The sequence below is a fragment of the Halichoeres trimaculatus genome, unplaced genomic scaffold (assembly GCF_033239565.1).
Source record: "Halichoeres trimaculatus isolate MK-OKI-2021-1 unplaced genomic scaffold, fHalTri1.1 fHalTri1_scaffold_3, whole genome shotgun sequence".
Lineage (NCBI taxonomy): Eukaryota > Metazoa > Chordata > Actinopteri > Labriformes > Labridae > Halichoeres > Halichoeres trimaculatus.
In genome coordinates, this window is record NW_027437181.1 from 24777368 (window position 1) to 24784654 (window position 7287).

Here is a 7287-nt window from a genome sequence, read left to right on the forward strand (position 1 = left end):
TTGATGGACTCCTTTACTTCAAGGAGAAAAATCACATTTCCTTTTTTTAAGAAGTACCTGGAATAATGGCTGTAAAATGAGAAACCAAATTATAATAAACATCACTTGAAACCTATGCTAGATCCTTTTGCTTGTCACCAAATTCTCTTAAAATTTACCACTATTGTTTATAGCAAGCTCATTTCTAGTATTGTTTCTTCTTTTTTTTTTGTTAACCCCCCCCCCAAAAAAAAAGAAAAAAAAAGATAAAAATAAAATCAAATAAAATGAATTAATAAAATAAATTTAAAAAACAAAAAACAAAACATGCACTTAAGTCAACCATAGACTGCATAAGATTCGGACAAAGTCTCAGTGACTTAACTTAATGACTTTTTTTTTTAATTTTTTTAATGTTGGCCTAACCTAACTTTATGATCAATCCAGCAACAGGCTGAGAGGTGGCGTCCTGACAAACAGCTACAGTGCACTCATCTGTCTGTCAACATGCCATGCTTCTAGCTGTGAAAATTTATGCATGAGCCTTAACTTATAAATATTCAAGAGAAAAGTTATTTAAAATTCATCCCTCACACTGTCTGTTTGAATAGAGAAATGAGCTTTTAGATAGAAACCCTGTTTTTGAACTTGGCTGTAAACATGTTTAATTCTGCTGCAAATACAGACATGTGAATCCTCATGTTTGTGGTTTTTTTCCTGGGTTTTGCAGTGGGTTGTTCTCACGCATTGGGTCTATTTTTCATCACAAGAGGTTGCTGCTTGATTTCGCTCTTCTGCCTCATTATCTTAAACTGATTCACCAAAGTAAAACACCTTTGATTTTACACCAAGGCATGGATATCATTTTAATCTGCTAATTAGTGACATTCAAGAGACGTTTTCCGGCTAGGATGACCCTGATGAATAATTCATGGCTTTGCATACTTCACAGTGGTTTTCATGTGCTTAGTTAATTGTTTCCCAAGATTTTATGAAGCACCTGACTGATCTGAATATTTTCCATTCAGGTCAAATTTCTTACCCATACCAGATGACAGTGAGTTTTTCATATCACCATAAGCTCTGTTGGCAAAAAAGGGATACAGACAAAAAAGTAAGCCTGCTGGACATTTAAGTCATACAGTATTTATATTACTGGAACATTACTCAGAGATGACTTTGGACTCTTCAAATTTTGGAAACTGGGGTCTTTATTTGAAAAGGAAGAACATCAGCATAAAGAAAAAATGTAATTCCTGTTACAATAACATTTACTCATTTTCATCAAAGAGAAAAAAGAATAAATAAAAAAAATAAATAAATAAAACTTAAGAGCTGGAACATTAGAGGCTCTGTATTAATCAGTGGTGAACAAAGTACTCAACTTCAGTATTTGAGCCAAGGTACTGATACTAGTACAGTGTACTCAGTGCTGACACAAAACCTTGTAAGTTTCTGTAACCTAATGATGTACTGAGTTAAATGTAGACCCTCTGCTTTCAAGAATCCATCATCTTGTTGAACCATTCAGCTTCTGTTAGGAGCACAGTGTGTGACTAGTTGCATTTTAGAAAAGAAAAACACCAACAGCTAAACACAAAGGCTGTGTTTCCCCTGAGTCAGATTAATTCTATCTTCTGTATAGTGCCAAATCAAAGCAGAATTAATTTAAAGTTTCCTCGCTTATCCATCAGGTTTATATCCTGTTCTTTTATTTAACACACCAAATAGCCTTATGCTATTTATTTTATTTACATAACTAGATATCATTTCTGTCTCCACCTGGTCACACATTCAAATTTCTCCCCTGAGAGAGGTGAGCACACTCTGGACAGAGAGTTAGGAAAAAATAATGTCCCAACCTAAAAAAAACACAGAGTGAGACTTTTACAAAGACACTCGATCAGGGTTCGTCCGTCAGCTGTTTGCACTCAGTCTCTCACTCTCAGGAAGCTCAGGGCTGGTTTCTAGAGCTGCAAAATAGTTATTAGAAGCGATTAAAAGAAACTGTGATAAGTCTATCCATTGGCCTTTAAACTTTATAAAAATTGTGTTTTATCTGTTGATACAGAGTAAAAGATTTCTACTCACGGGATCGAGGACGCGTAGCTGAAAACACAATAAAGAACATTTTAGCCACTGTAGTAAGTTAAAATTATACATAAGAATATCAGAATCAGTGTCTCTTTTGTAACCATTACATGGAAAAAGGCATCCCTTATTGTTACTTATGATGACAAGTCTTCTCTTTTCAGTCTTACAAGTGTGTGCATGTGGTTGCTTAAAATATTTAAGAAAAGTAAAATGATTTCAGTTTGAAAATTTCAAAATTGTGTTTTTTGTTTTTTTTTATTTACCTCTCGGACACTTGTAAGCAAATCCAACGATGGCGATGAGACCAAAAATAGCAGCGATGACAATCATAATGACCATGGTCATATTAAGAGGAGGGCCTGTGGAGGAAAACAATGAGACAACTAACATCTAACTTTAGCACAAAAATTGAGGCAATTTGTGTTTGGTAGGTAAGTGCCACATTTGTAAGGAACATGCATTTGAGCATCTGGGTTGGGCTCATAAAAAGAATTGCCAATTCCTCTTTCATTAAATAAATAGTTAAAATGCAAGTATGTCTTGTTTCTTCACCTTCGATCATTCATTCCACCAAACAACATCTAACAGGAGTCAATGGTAGAGCAGCTGTTTGGTTTAACAACAGTGGCTGACTAAAGCAACCATTGAACATCGCCCTTTAATGAGCTCATACTGTTTGATTACCTTGGAAATAAGTTCTCAGTTCAACAGGAATATGGACTCACTTTGGTTGGTTCTGATCAGACCTTTGTTGAGTTTGGTGATGATGTCCTCCTTCACACCAGCAAGCTGAAACACACATTCGTACCTCCCCCAGTCCTCAGGTTTGACTGATGAAATGGAAAGGTCAACGCTCATCTGGAAGGATCCCTCGTGGTTTGGAAGAATATCTCCATGCTCAACATCTTCATAAAGCTCCTCTCCATCTTTCCTCCAGAACATCATGGCTCATTGAGGGTAGAAACCTGTAGCATGGCAAGTGACTGGAGAGGAAGGAGACTTTTGGAGGAAAGACACTGAAGGGAGGTCTGGAGAGAAAGAAAGAGGGAAAACATCCCAGTTTTCAATAAAGGCAGGCAATATTTGGTATTTTGTTTTTCTTTTATGTTTTTCTGGCTTTTTATGCCTGTTTCACAGAGGACAGGACAGCAGGTAGAGCTGGAAACAAGGCAAGAGTAGAGTGTGATGTGTGAGAAAGTGGCCACTGGTTGGATTTGAACCTTGACCAACTGCTGGATGACTAACCTCATCATGGAGTACTACCTAACCTACTAGGCCATAATTGTGCCCCATGATCAAGTTTTTAAGCAGGAGTAAAAGAAAGTGACCTGTTGTAAGTGGAGTTTGCTCCCAAATGATTATTTAAAGGTGAAGCAAACAGTGGTAATAGCATTGCAAACTGTAAGTTTAAAGCATTTCAAGCATGTTTACTTTATATTCCCACAAAGAAGTTTTACACATAGCTGAGATAATGAAATATTTGGGCTCCTCTTGACATGGTAATATTCGTTGATTATGCTCTACTTTGAATGAGGGCTGTAGTACAGCTTCATTAAAAGTACATGAAGAAGGGCATTGTTAGCCCAGTGGTTTGAGTGCACGCCCCAGTTATACGAGCTGTAGTCCTTATTGCAGTGGTCGCTCAGAGATACACACATACAAAAAAAACAAAGGATATCAAGATGTTTCACTGAATGAGTGACATACTTGGCCTCTTCAGCAGTGTTATTTTTTATGATGGTGATGAAGTAAACATGGCTCTTTGATGATGAAAACATGAGGAGATGTTTGTGAGTTTACTTTGGCAAGACGAGACTGGATGAAAATGTAAGTGGGTGGTCTGTCAGACAATCAAATGCACGACACTCCTGCCTATTGTGCATGTAATCTGTCTGTCAAAAGCTAAAAAGTATCAGCAACGCTGCTGCATCCTACCCTTGTCTGGTCACATCCACCACCTGGTGTGCAGTGTGCATTCTGCACAACACACCTGCGGTCACTCGTCACACAGACCCCTCTTTAACCAACATCGACATAAAATTTGGCAATGGAAGCAGCGTCTAGCTCCATTCAGATGAGTTAGGGTTCTTTAAACATTAAATTAAAACCGTAAGCAGCATAAAAATGTCTGGTTGTTCTGTGGACAACTACCAGAAATTATACTATACCATGGAGTCACTTTCTATCGTGCCAGTGATGATCTGCTGAAAGTTAAGAAGGTCACACTTAACTTCTTTATCCACCCTCAGTTAACAGGTTGACTGCAAATATGTAAAATTATCGCTGATATTCTAAATCTAGTTTTTAATTTGTGTACTTAATGGAAAAGTTGGTTTGGGGTCTAGGTTATGACCAAATATGGACTCATTATAACACGTAAGTAAGTAAGCAAATTTATAGTAAATAAAACCATGTGACTACCTGTTCTCGTCAGAGTGCTCTTTCCATAGTTAATGTACTTCTTCAGCATGTCAGGGAAAACCTGAGTAAGGTGAATCTTGTTGAAATGGCCTTCAGCTTCATCAGCGTCCCATTTCTGTTTGGTGGTGAAAAGCTGTTGTTTTGGAGTAGTCCATGTAAATGTCTTCTCATCCAATGATATGAAATCTTCACCATTATATCCGTACTGGTTAAAACCGTTTATATCTCCAGTTTCATCATCCCACTCACAGCCGCTCACTCTCTGTACAATGTGCTCACCTGAGAGAGACAAAGATGACAACAAAGTTGGACAGATGATGCTCCTGTGGAACGATATCCTCTGCCGCTAGCAGGGAATTAAACTTTTACATTGCAGACTTTTTTTTTCTTCTTTTTAGTTAATTGTACCATACTGTATACTGATATATTCCAGCAGTTTGTTTGATATGAGCCAAGTATTTATCTTGGATGAGATTGGGTTAAAGACTGACAGGCCTGGCAACATATCCAACAAGCAGCTATTTATGTTATTGGCACACAAATGTAAATGTGAGCTACACATGGATTTACAAGTGCATGTCAATAAAAAATAATGAAATGGAAAAGTTATTTTATTTCAGTAGTTCAATTTTTTAGCTTCTTTTTTTAATTTCTTTTTTTTAATTTTTTGTTTAGCAGGACTTCGCACATGCCCACATTACCAAGAGCAATGGATTTGTGGTTAAATGACCATGATGGTATAGTGCTTGGTTGTCCAGAAAACTCTCCAGACCTGAACCCATAAAGTCCATGTGGTGCTGTCAAGAGTAAGAGGAAAGTAACCAGATCCAGTAACACAGAATAGCTTGGGCCACTACAAAATCAACCAGGGCTTCCCTTAGCAGTGCTACAGGCTAACTGTCTTTATGCCACACTGCGATCAATTTATGCAAAAGAGGCCCCAACCAAGTAGTAAGTGCATTTTATTGATCAAACTTTTCATAGGGCCCACAGTTCTTTATGAAAAAAAAAATCTTTTGGTCTTCTGTAATATTCTTATCTTATGAGATACTGACTTTGGGGTTCCTCTTCACTGTTAGCCATTATCATCACAATTAAAAGAGACAAGGGTTTCAATTTTTCTCTCTGTGTGCACTGAAGCTGTCTAATAAATTAGCTTCACTTTTAACTCAACTACTAAAACAAATTAACTTCTCCACAGTATGTAATTCAGTCTTTATGTTCAGCCCATGTAGTAAATAACAGTACATCAGTGCTTCAAGAGCTGACATGCATATATACCTCCACTTTGGTTGAAGCGCTGCTTCAAGGTGCCGATAGTTACGCTGAAGGTGGAACGCTGATTCACCAGACATTCATAAGAGTAGAGCTCTCGGTGCTGAGGATCATCTTCAAACATTTTCTTCATCCAGTCCTGTTTGACATGCAACTCTGTGTCACAGTAAGCCACAATGGTTTCATCCACCACTGCAGCTGCAATGAATTCTGGGAAGCCTTGGACTCCATCTGATGCAATATAGAAGTACTTCAGGGAGTGTTTAACTGTAAAACAAAGTGGATATTTTCAATATTAATATAGAATAGCATCCTGAAACTCAGAGTAGGATACACAGCAAATTATTAAGTTAATGTCCCACAGTGAAGAACAATGACTTTTCACGGCTTAGCCAAGTAGTTTTGGACCAGTAAAGTGTAGCCTGTCATACCATTACCTGCGGTGTTCAGGTGATTGCTAGGGATTTTTTTATGCTAATATTGTGAGAGAATGCTGCCTGTTCTTTTTGTACTATTTGTAAAGAAAAATCTCATTTTACATAATTCTATATACAATCATTGACTTGTGGCTTCAGCTTCTAAAATCTTACATTTTCTTAAAGTAGCTACATATATTTATAAAACTAAAATGTATTGATGATATGAACATAAAGATAGATGTATCAGGTGCTTCTCATTTACCACGTTTCTTTTTGTTAGTCTTTCTGTCACACGTGTCGCAGATTGTGTTCGAGTGATAACTTTGTATGCTGTTTACCAAATTTATTATACGCAAAATATCTTAAGAAATTAAGCAGAAAAAATAAAAATAAACCAACCAACCAAACAGAACCACACTAAAATCTAAGGCTGGTCTACCAAAAAGGATATACTACAGTTTAGAAGAATGAAAGTGAAAGTTGTTAGGACTGAAACTTTATACTAGTTTCCGCTATGTTACAGGTATGGCATTAATGTTTGTCTCTTCAAAGCTGCTTTCAGTTTGTGGAAAAACTATGTACACTCTGATCTCACCTGAAAACGCACAGTGACACAGTAAAGTCAACCATAGCACTGAGGTCTTCATGTCTTTCTCTAAATTCTCTTGTATCCCGAGAGTCAACGGGGACAACAGCCCGCACACACTACACCCGATCCGAGTGATTACTGCCCCTGCGTCAGTTCAGAGATACACAATTTCAAAATAAAACCATTTCCCATTTCCGGTTATTATATTGAAATCTTTAGCATACTGAAGACGATTAGGGCCACTGGGAAAAGTCAGCATTCCAAGTTTGAAGTTAAAATTATATAAAAACAAATCAAGGTCAGATATCCTTTAAAAACAATAGAAGTTGAATTAGCAAAAGAAAGATTGTCTGCACTCCGCCATAAAGTGTATTTTACTTTGGTAATGGTAATATCAATTTACTCTGACGGTTCTTACTACTTCTTGGCAGAAATATGTACATACAATATTAATATAGAATAGAATAGAATAGAATAGAATAGAACAGAACTTTATTGTCATTGTAACAA

At 37.0% G+C, this 7287-nt stretch overlaps 1 pseudogene; it reads right to left on the bottom strand.

Moving 5' to 3' along the window:
* Positions 1–1189: 1189 nt before the first annotated feature.
* On the bottom strand, positions 1190–6914 carry LOC141787538 (major histocompatibility complex class I-related protein 1-like; annotated as a pseudogene).
* Positions 6915–7287: the final 373 nt, after the last annotated feature.